Source organism: Mobula hypostoma, chromosome 6 (genome assembly GCF_963921235.1).
Source record: "Mobula hypostoma chromosome 6, sMobHyp1.1, whole genome shotgun sequence".
Lineage (NCBI taxonomy): Eukaryota > Metazoa > Chordata > Chondrichthyes > Myliobatiformes > Myliobatidae > Mobula > Mobula hypostoma.
Window position 1 is genome coordinate 151,411,920 of NC_086102.1, and position 12,258 is coordinate 151,424,177.

General features: G+C 43.3%; 1 protein-coding gene across 2 annotated transcripts in view; it reads left to right on the plus strand.

Moving 5' to 3' along the window:
- The first annotated feature begins 963 nt into the window (after nt 1–963).
- Nucleotides 964–12,258, plus strand: part of LOC134348501 (signal transducer and activator of transcription 4-like) — a 237,459-nt gene continuing 226,164 nt past the window's right edge. For both annotated transcript variants that reach the window (XM_063051973.1, XM_063051974.1), the window contains exon 1: nt 964–1,076. The gene's annotated coding sequence lies outside the window, so the exon portion shown is untranslated. The remainder of the gene's footprint in view (nt 1,077–12,258) is intronic.

Below are 12,258 nucleotides of genomic sequence, written 5' to 3' on the forward strand. Positions count from 1 at the left end.
TCTGAGGAGGCTGAAGAGAGCTGGACTATGCGCATCTATACTCACATCATTCAACAGATGTGCAGTTGAGAGAGCATCCGAACAAGCTGCATTACTGCAAGGACTGGAAGGCTTTACAACAGGTCATCAAAACTGCACAACACATACCAGCGCCAATCTACCTGCCATCAAGGACATATATACAGAAAGGTGCCGGAAGGCCAGTTACATCACGAAAGAATCCAACCCAGTTTATGGACTGTTTGTTGCACTCCCAACAGGGAGGAGTCTATGTAGCATTCATACCAGGACTACCAAACTCAAGTGTAGTTACTTTCCCCAAGCAGTAAGGCTGATCAGCACCTCCTCCCACTAACCCACCACCCCCACCCCCACTACTTTATCATTTCCTGTCAGTCACCTAATGTACAGGCACTCCTGTGCCAATCAATCTGTGTATATAAACTATCTTATGTATTTATATTTATTCTGTGTTTTTATGTACTGGAAATGACATTAAACAATCTTGAAACTTCAACCTTGAAGAGTAGCTTACCTCCATTCTACAGTACCTCACAGGTGGCTGAGAGGTTAAGAACGTACTGCGGGGAATTGCACTCGGGAGGACTACATTTCAATGAGGTGTGCGTGTATATTGCAAGGTATCGGTATACATAGAGAATACTCATTATCAAATTACTAATTTGGAAGTACGGAAGGAAGCTGCTGGCGGTGGGGGTCTTTCGGCACCCGCTTACAGACGGGGAGCGCGCAGTGCGGTAGAGTGGGAGTCGGCTCGCGCTGGCCCCCTCCCCACGCACACGGGCCGGCTCGCGAGCGCGTGCGCGAGCACGAGCGCCTGCGCACAGCAGCACAGCGCGCGCCAGCCAGCCACTCGATGCAGCCGAGGGCGCTGTCATCAACGCAGCACGCGCCGCGCTGCCCAGTGACGGAATCACCGATCGTCACAGGCTGAGTAAATGCAACACATGCTGCTGCACTGAGCACCTAGTCTGCCGACAGAGGCACATATGTATACCGACTGATCACTGTTGCAGCTGACACATACAGTGCGAGTATTGTAAAGAAACTGGAAGGTGAGTAACAGACACAGGTGGAAACTATTTATTTAATACGATCCGGTTTTTTTTGCATAAATGGTTTGAATATCCATCACTATTCAACTCTCCTTTCCTAACATTCCTTCCGTTCGATATTCTTCGGGTGAAGATACTAGGGCATCACGCAGTGTTTCAATCAGTTAAGTAGGTACTTTCTTTTCATTGATTCCATTTTCTTAAGCCTATTTTACATAAGTGCCTTCATTTCCCAGCTCAAAAGGGATGAAATGTTTATCTGAAAATACCATTTGCTCGTTTAATCGTGAAATAATTCGAAGTTGAGAAGAGGGGCAGTTAGGTGTGATGATAACTTGGATCTTAGCAACTTTTCGAAGCGACTGGGAATAAGATTGGGTATACATTGTGAATTTGTTGAAAAAATACAGAAATAATGGAATGACTCTTTTTGTGGCTGCGTATTTTTTCCACATTAGCATATTTGTTACTTAATGTATGGCCTGAGAGGTGTGGGTGTAACTGTTCCATTTACACTGCGAACTGGTTTAGTGTAGTGCACGCAGACCCTTTTGTTCCTTTCAAGGATGTCGTACTGCTTTTTCTGGCAAGAGCAGCCGTTATATTTTAATCAACCTTATGGAAACTCCAGGGTGCCTTGCTCGACATTCATAATTACACGCGGGTCAGGATTTACTCTGAATTATTCTTAAGTACTGCGTGACGTGTTCCTACAAGGACTGAAGTCATTGGCAAAGGAAAACCCCTTGCGTGTCTGCATTCGTCATGTACGATGTAGGTGACTCAGTTTAGTCAACTTTATGCTTGCCTGGCATTCTCAGCTATACGTTACAAAAACAGATTGCAATGCAAAAATAAAGTTCAATCACAATGCATAGCTGTTGCGTTGAGAACAAAACAAGTAAGCAGAATGGCGCGAGAACCAGTACAGAATGCCACCTAGCCTCTCAGGTTTGATCTGACTTTCAACTCGACTCATCTACACTGTCCCTATATTCTTTGCTTCCCATAATATCCACAAATCTTACAAAACTTGTTTTTGAATGAACAGGGTGACTCAGCCTGTACTGCCTGCCAGGGTAGAGAATTCCTAACTGTGCAGGTAGTTCCTGCTCCTGCCGCACTGAACTTGTGTCTGCATACCTTTTTATTGCCCCGGGTTCAGTCCCTTCCTACCTACATCCGTGGCACTTCCCACGTTCTTGATCTTTTCAATGACTTTAAGTTCCCTGGTCCCGATCATCTCAGTTTCACTATGGATGCCCAGTCCCTGTACACCATTCCCCATCAGGAGGGCTTTAAAACACTCCGTTTTTTTCTGGGCAACAGACCGAACCGGTTCCCCTCCACCACCACTCTCCACCGTCTGGCGGAACTGGTCCTCACCCTCAATAATGTCTCCTTCGGCTCCTCCCACTTCTTTCAAACCGAAGGTGTAGCCATGGGCTCTCGCAAGAGTCCTAGCTATACCTGCCGTTATGGAACTGTCTATGTTCCAAGCCTACACCGGCATCGCTCCCCAACTCTTCCTACGTTGCATTGGCGACTACGTTGGTACTGCTTCTGCACCCATGCTGAGCTCAACCATTTCATCAACCTTGCCTCGAACTTTCACCCTGCCTTAAAATTTAGTTGGTCAATTTCCGACACTTCTCTCCCCTTTCCCGATCTGTCTCCATCTCCGGAGACAGCCCGTTTACTGATATTTTTATAAACCCACTGACTCTCACAGCCACACACACAAAATGCTGGAGGAACTCAGCAGGCCAGGCAGCACAGCTACCGAGACTGTACCTCTTCCCACCCTGTCACTTGTAAAAACGGCATCCCCTTCTCCCAGTTCCTCCATTACCGCTGCACCTGCTCCCAGGCTTCCCATCCTCCACCATCATCGTTGCCCTCACCCGCATCTTTTCCATTTTGCGCACATCTGCCCTCACCCCATCCTCCCGCCGCCATACCAGGGACAGGATTCCTCTTGTCTTCACCGACCACTCCACCAGCCTCCTCGTCCAGCACATAATTCTCGGTAAATTCCGCCATTTCCAACGGAATTCCAACACCACCAAGCACACCTCCCCCCACCCCCACACACACTTTCGCTTTACGCAGGGATCGCTCCGTACGCGATTCCCTTGTCCACTCGTCCCTCCTGGTACTTATCCTTGCAAACGGAACAAGTGCCATACCTGTAATAAACCTCCTCTCTCACTACTATTCAGGGTCCTAAACAGTCCGGCCAGGTGAAGCGACTCTTCACCTGTGAGTCTGTTGTGATCATCTGCTGTATCCGGTGCTCCTGGTGTGGCCTCCTGCATATCGGAGAGACGCGAAGAAACTTGGGAGATCGCTTCGCTGAACACCTTCCCTCCGTCCGCCACAAAAAGAGAGATCTCCCAATGACCGCCCATTTCAATTCTACTTTCCATTCCCATTTCGACTTGGCCTTGCAAGGCGCTGTCTCTCTCTCTCTCTCTGTTCATAATTCTTCCAGATTTATGAAGGATGAATGCAGTGTGATCTTTATTTCCCCACCCACCCCCAGCTGTGATTGGCGGTCTTGGTCTCTGAATAGTTATGCATCATTTAGGATAAGGACACATTTACCTATTGAGATGATGACAGTTCTTTGGAATTTCTAAAGAACTGTCATCAACCATAACTGATTCATTTTCCCTCTCAATCTCATTCTCCTGCCTTCTGTCCATAACTTTTGATGCCTTACTAATTGAGAACTTACCAATATCCTCTTTAAATGTACCCAATAACATGGTCTCCACAGTCAACTGTGGCAATGAATTTCACAGATTCTAAAGAGACATCTTTCTGTTCTGAGGCTTTGCCCTCTGGTCCTGGACTCTCCCACTGTTGGAAACATCTTTTCAATGTCTACTCTATCTGGGCCTTTCAATATCTGGAACCTTTCAACGAGATTCCCAGTATTCCTCACAACTCTAATGAGTACAAGCCCAAAGCCATCAAAAGTTCCTCATACATTAACCCTTTCATTCCCAGGATCATTCTTGCGAACCTCACAACTTAGACATTAGGGAATCCAGCACTAGAACTCCCAAGTCCTTTTGCATCTCTGATTTATGAATGCACTCCCTGTTTAGAAAGTAGTCTACATCTTTTGTGACCCACATGCAGGATCACACAGAGCCTTAGAAGGGTTAAACAAAACTAGGAAATTTATTAACAAAAGAGACAAAATGGTAGACCTTACAAAGTCTTGGATAACCCAGAATAACTCAGCCAGAACTTCAATAGGCAAGGGTCAGGACTACCACCGCCCTTTTAAATACACTCCAGGCCACAAAGGAATCTGTGACCAGCTAATTAATGCAAGTAGCCCTTCTGATAAGAGACAAAAATTCAAGGGTGCTTAAATGGATGCCTGCAAAATCTTGAGGAAAATTAATTGGAAGGATCCAAGGACAATTGCAACTTAAATGTAAACTACAGAAGACCTAGCTGTAACACATAAAATCCCAAAGTGCAACAATATATTATAATTATAAACAATAGAGCACAGAGAATACACAAAAAACAGCAAAAAAACTCAGAACCCTCAGAATACTCTACCCACAACCCAAGGCTGTGATACCTTTACTCTTTCTACTAAAGTGCATGGCCATTCAATTCCTTACACTGTATTCTATTTGCCACTTCTTTGCCTATTCACCTAAACTAAGTCCTTCTGTAGACTTACTGCTTCCTCAACACTACCTGCCCCTCCAACTATCTTTGTAACATCCACAAACTTGGCTACAAAGCCATCAATTCAATCACCCAGATTATTAACATATGATGTGAAAAGTAATGTATCTAACACTGTCTCCTGTGGAACACCACTAGCCATAGGCAGCCAATTAGAAAATGCTACTTCTTTTCTTTTCAAATCTTTTTATTATTATTATTCAAAAATAACACGAGTACATCAAAGTAAGCAACACTCACAATGTCTCAAGGAAAAAAAGCATTATTTTAAAGATTTTAAAAAGGCTACTTCTATTCATATTCTTTGCCTTCTATCTATACTAGTATCTTTTCTGTAATATCATGGATTCCTATTTTGTTCAGCAGTCTCATGTGTGGCACCTTGTCAAAGATCTTCTGAAAATAAAGTAAACAACATCCACTGACTCACTTTTGTCTATCCTGCCAGTTATTTCCTCAAGGATTTCCAACTGATTTGTCAGGCAAGAATTTCCCTTAAGAGAATTATATTGTATGTGTCCAAAAGTACCCCGAAACTTCGTCCTTAATAATGAACTCCAACATCTTACCAACCACATAAGTTAGGTCTGTAATTGCCTGTCTTTTGCCTCCCTCCTATCTCAAAAAGTAGAGTGACATTTGTAATTCTCGAGTTCTCCAGAATTATTTCAGAATCCAGTGGTTCTGAAAAGATCACTACTAATGCCTCCACAATCCCTTCAATGACCTCTTTCAGAGCCCTGGGGTAGACTCCATCTGGTTCAGGTGACATGTCTGCCTTTAGATCTTTCAGCATTCCAAGTACCTCCTCCTTAGTAATAGCTGCACTTCCGCCTCCTGACACTCTTGAATTTCTGGCATCCAACTGGCATCTTCCACAGTGAAGACTAACGAAAAATACTTTTTCAATTCATCCATTAAAGGTTAGCTTTATTTGTCACCTGTACTTTGAAATATTGAAACTATCAGTGAAATGTGTCAATGACCCACACAGTCCAAGGATGAGTTGGGGAGGCAGCCTACAAGTGTCGCTTGTCTTCCAACCCCAACGTAGCCACAACTTACTAACCCTGACCCATACATCTTTGCAATGTGGAAGAATGCTGGAGCACCTGGACAAAACCCATGCAATCACAAGGAGAATGTACAGAGAGTGATGGGAATTGAACCCTGATTTCTGGCGCTGTGAAGCATTGTGCTAACTACTATGGAACCATGCTGCCTTACGATATGTTTTTTGCTCCCCATTACTGCCTATCCAGTGTCATTTTCTAGTAGTCCATTGTCCATTCTTGCCTCTCTTTTGCTCTTTATATATCTGAAAACACTTTGGCATCCTCCTTTATGTTATTGGTGAGCTTACCTTAATATTTTATCTTTCCTCTTATTGCTTTTTTAGTTCCCTTCTAATAGTTTTTAAAAGTTTCCCAATCTTTTTGCTGTATTGTATGGCCTCTTTTTTGCTTCTATTTTATCTTTCACTTCTCTTGTCAGCCTCAATTGTTTCATTCCCCCTTTAGAATGTTTCTTCTTCTTTGGAATGAACTGATCCTGCATTTTCCATGTTTCTCCCAGAAACTCCAGCCAATGCTGCCATCCCTGTTAGTGTCCCCTTCCAATCAACTTTGGCCAACTCCTCTTTCATGCCTCTGTATTTATCTTTACTCAGCTATAATTCCAATACATCTCAATCCCTGTTTGACCAACATCAGGAATGCTTGTGGTGCCATCCTGCGCCTGCACATTGTAAAGTCCAGTCACCTGGTTGTACCTCTAATCATGGAATATTGGCAGAGGCTGAGGTGCATAGTACTAATGGTGAGGACAGCGATGTAATGGTCAAGGGAAATGGAGAAGTTTTTGCAGGATCACTTTGAAACAGTGGAGTGGACCATATTCAAGGATCTGAACAAATATGCCACAACCATCACCAACTTCATCAAAACCTGTGTGGATGAGTGTCTACCTACAAAAACATGACGAGTCTTCCAAAACCAGATGTTCTAGATAAACCAGGAGATTTGCAGTCTGCTGAGGGCTAGATCTGTGGTACTTAACTTGTGATCTAGACCCCTAAACAAAGTCCAGGTATGACATACAGAAGGCCATTGTGAAAATCAAAAGGTGACCTCTGTGAAATTAGAGAGACAATTGGATGTATGACAGCTGTAGCAAGGTTTGCATGCCATTACGCCCTGTAAGGCAAAACTTAACTGCAAGAATGGTAGTGATGCTGCAGTCCTTGAACTCTGTGCCTTTTGTGCACACCTTGAAAGAGAGAATAGTGCTCTGCCTCTCTGTATTTCCACAGCATCTGTCAACTGTGTGACCTCTGTCTTTGAGGCTGATGTCAATACATCATTCAAGAGGGGAACACTCACAAGGCGTCAAGCACTAATTGTGTACCTGGCCTGGGTCTAAAAGCCTGTGCCAACCAACTGGTTGGCGTGTTCAAGGACATCTTCAACCCTCACTGCTGCAGTCGAGGTTCCCACCTGCTTCAGGAAGAGCAGGGTGAATTGCCTCAGTGACCATTACCCCGCAGCACACACATCTACTGTGATTACACGCTTTGGGAGGTTGGTAATGGCTAGAGGACTATCTCTGTACTCTTACTGGCAGATCTGTAGAGCCAAGACTCTACAGCCTCCATTCTGGATGTCATGTACATTTATTTGCAATAGCTCCGTGGCAGTTACATCAACCATCTCCTACTTGTCCAGGAAACAACTACAGTAGAGGCACCATGCAATCTCACCCTCGTCTAGCAAGAGTTCTGTTCTCTACAACATTGGCGCAACCTGAAGGCCTAAAGGACCAGGAAGCTGATGATACCAAATGAACAAATTGTTGTTCTCAGTGAATACAGTGATACTACTCACAAGCAGATTGTAACTCTGCAGGAGCAAAGAAATGTTTCCTATCAATGATTCATTATTCCATATGAATAGAGATGCCAACCATACGTCAATAGATATACTCTCCTGCCAAAGAATAGAGATGTCATACACAAGCAGATCATCCACTATAGGAACTGAGAAATGGAAAAAATTACCACAGCGGAAATAGAAATAAGCACTGTCAACCACTAACCCCACCCCATCCCTACCCAGCTAATACTCACATAACTCTTTGTCATGATCTCAGTCCTGCTTAGATTTCATAGAGTTGACTCCAAGGAGACAATACTTCTTCTAGTTAGCACCAGCAGATGGCTGCAGCACTGCAGGTTGCCTGCTGTGTATGTCAATGTTCTCCTTAAAAAGTCATCACTTCACCCACTGGCACAGGTCTTTAGACAGCATGCTTCATCTGTGTCCTAGAGCTAACAGCAATAGGTTGGTTTCAGTTGGCAATCAGCAGCAGTCTGAAGGTAGCCCATCCAGGGCAAATGTTCCTTCTGACTTCTACACCTGCTGAAAGTGAAAGGGGAAAATGTTTCAGTAACTACTCTGAAGCCACACAGAGGGCATTGTGACATAGTAAGAGGACTTTGAAAAAATCGCGCACATATAAACTAAATAGAGTAATACAGCACTGAAATAGGCCCTTTGGCCAGTTTGCCCATGCTGACCACAGTGCCCACCTAAGGCTGTCCATTTGCCTATGTTTTGCAGATATCACTCTACCTCTTTCATACCATGTCGTTATCCAGAAGTCTTTTAAATGTGCTTCAACCACTTTCGCTGGAAGTTCATTCTATGTATATACCACCCTCTACATGAAGAAATTGCTCCTTTAGTCTCTTTTAAATCTTCCCCTCCTCTTATGATTCTCTTTCCCTGGAAAAAAAAGACTGCGTACATTCATCATATCCATGTCCAAAACACTGCTTGCTGAATGATTACTTATAAACCTTATTCAACCATTGGACACATACCCAGGCCTTACCATTCCACTGGGTGCTTTTAATAATTTTACCAGTATGACAAGGTTGTGAAATAGCAAATGTATTAAAACATGTTACTGTTTTTATTGTTGTATCATTTTATTTGCCATTCTTATAATGTAGTTTCAAGACTATGCATGTTTTGAACAGAAGGGGATTCATATGTTACTACCTGCCCTAACTGCCTCCAACAGCAAGAGTATTTGCAGACATTTCCAACCTATCTCTGCTTCAATCTGAGCTTCCCACCTGCTTTAAGGAGGCTACTTCCATCCTGGTAGCTATGAAAAACAGGAGTATTAATGCAAAATGTTGGTTTGAGCACAAAAGCATCACTCTGCATTGATCAGATCCAATTGGGAGCTGAATGAAATATATGCTGTTTCTATCCCTGATCAGTCATATCCCTTGGCTATTCAAAGTTCAAAGTAAATGTCTTATCAATGTACAGATATGCCACCATATACAGACCCTGAGATTCATTCTCTTGAGGGCATACTCAATAAATCCATAATAGAATCAATGAAAGACCGCACCAACTTGGGTGTTCAACCAATGGGCAAAAGATAGCAAACTGTGCACATACAGAAAGAAAACATAATAATAACTAAATAATATTGAGAACAGGAGATGAAAACTCGTTGAATGTGAGCTCATAGCTTGGTGGAACAGTGCAGTGATGGCAGCAAGTGAAGTTTAATGAAGTTTGGTTCAAGACCCTGATGGCTGAGGGGTAATAACTGTTCCTGAACCTAGTGGTGTGAGTCCTGGGCCTCATGTAGCTTCTACCTAATGACAGCAGCAAGAAGAGAGCATGACCTGGATGGTGGAGGTCACTGATAATGGATGCTGTTTTCCTGCAGGAATGCTTCGTGTAGAGGTCCTCATTGGGGGGAGGGCTTTGCCTGTGATGGACCTGACTGTATCCACTACTTTTTGTAGGATTTTCCATTCAAAGCCACTGGTGTTTCCATACCAGGATGTGATGCAGCCAGTCAATGTACTCTCCACCACACACCTATAGAAGTTTGTCAAAGTTTAAGATGTCATTCTGAATATTCGCATGCTCCTCAGGAAGTAGAGGAGCTGTCGTGCTTTCTTCATAATTAAGCTTACGTACTGAGCCCAAGACAGGATCTTCAAAATAATAGATTATGAAGACTCGCAGTCCTCTTTTATTGTCATTTAGTAATGCATGCTTTAAGAAATGATACAATATTTCCTCCGGTGTGATATCACAAAACACAGGACAGACCAAGACTGAAAAAAAACTAATAAAACCACATAATTATAACATATAGTTACAACAGTGCAACAATACCATAACTTGATGAAGAAGTCCATGAGCACAGTAAAAGTTCAAATTCTCTCAAATGTCCCACATCTCACACAGACGGGAGAAGGAAGAAAAACTCTCCCCGCCATACCCAACCACGGTCCGACTCTGAGTCATCCGAAAACTTCGAGCTCTGATCAGCTCTCCGACACTGAGTACTGAGCGCCACCTCTATCCGAACGACTTGACCTCCTTCTCAGTCGCCAACGGCAGGCAAAGCCGGGGATTTTGAGGCCTTCGCTCCGAAAGATTCCCGACCGTGCAGTAACAACAGCAGCAAATGAGCATTTCCGAAATTTTTCCAGATGTTCCTCTGTGCTTTCATGTCCCCCTCCATCAAATCAGAATTGTCCATGGCACCTATTTAACGGATACGATATAATTTTTCACCAGAGGACTGCGTACGCGCGGCGCGCTGCTTCCTCTCCTCCCACCTGAAGAATTTAAAATTGCTGACGCTCTCCATCCCTGATCCTCTGATGAGGACTGATTCATAGACCTCAGGAATAGGAACCAAAGTGATAGCACTGAGGATGGGTTAGTTGGTTTACAAACAGATGCAGTGTGTGGTGAGACTGCTACCAAGCAGAGGCTGATGAAATGACAATTGCGGCTGTAGAGATTGTGGAGGCATTAGTAATGATCTTTCAAGAATCAATGGATTCAGGTATGGTTCTGAAGGAATGGAAAATTGCAGATGTCACTCCACTCTTCAAGAAAGGAGAGAGGCAGAAATTATAGGCCAGTTAGTCTGACCTCAGTGGTTGGTAAGATGTTGAAGTCAACTGTTAAGGATGTGGTATTAGGGTATTTGGAGATGCATGATAAAATAGGCCAAAGTCAGCATGGCTTCAGGAAGAATCTTGCCTGATAAATCTGTTGGAATTCTTTGAGGAAATAACAAGCAGGATAGACAAAGGATAATTGATAGATGCTGTGTACTTGGATTTTCAGAAGGCCTTGACAAGGTGCCACACATGAGGCTGCTTAACAAGTTAAGTGTCCATGGTATGACAGGTAAGATACTAGTATGGATAGAGCATTGGCTGATTGGCAGGAGGAAAAGAGATGAAATAAAGGGAGCCCTTTCTGGTTGGCTGCCAGTGATTTGTGGTGTTCCACATCAATTTACATTATATGTCAATGATCTAGATGACAGAATTGATGGTTTCTGACCAAGTTTGTGGATGATACAAAGATAGGTGGATGTAGGTAGTGTTGAGGAAGCAGAGAGTCTATGGAAGGACTAGATAAGATGAGAAGAATGGGCAAAGAAGTGTCAGATCGAATACAGTATCAGGAAGTATATGCTAATGCATTTTGGTAGAATAAATAAATGCATAGACTATTTTCTAAATGGAGAAAAAATTAAAAAATCTGAGGTGCAAACGGACTTGGTAGTCCTTGTACAGAATTCCCTAAAGGTTGATTTGCAGTTTGAGTCAGTGAGGAGGAAGTCAAATGCAATGTTAGCATTTATTTCATGAGGACTAGAATACAAAAGCAAGGATGTAATGTTGAAATTTTATAAAGCACTGGTGAGGCCTCTCTTGGAGTATTGTTAGCAGGTCTGGGCCCTATGTCTTCGAAAGTATGTGCTAAAACTGCAGAGGGTTCAAAGGAGGTTCACAAAAATGATTCCAAGATTGAAAGGCTTAACATATGAGGAGCACTTGATGGTTCTGAGCTGTACTCACTGGAATTCAGAAGAATGATTGGAGAATCCTAATAAAACCTATGGATTATTGGAAGGACGAGATAGAGTGGATGTGGAGAGGCTATTTCCTATGGTGGGGGAGTCTAAGACCAGAGGACACAGCCTCTGAACAGAGCAATATCCATTTAGAACGGAGATGAGGAGGAATTTCTTTAGCCAAAGGGTAGTGAGTCTGTGGAATTCATTACCACAAGTGACTGTGGAATCATTTGGTATATTTAAGGCAGATTCTTTATTAGTCAGTGTATGAAGAGATACGGGGTGAAAGCAAGAGATTGGAGCAGAGAGGGAAATGCTTCAGGGCATGATGAAATGGCAGAGTAGACCTGATGTGTCAAATGGCCTAATTCTGCTCCTACTACTTATGATCTTATGGTTTCCTCCTCCTGAAGTCAATAATCAGCTCCTTGGTCTTGCTGACATTTGAGAAAGAGGCTGTTGTTGTGGCACCACTTAACCAGATTTTCAATCTTCCTTGTATATAATGATCTGTCATGTCCTTTGATTCATCCTCTGGCAA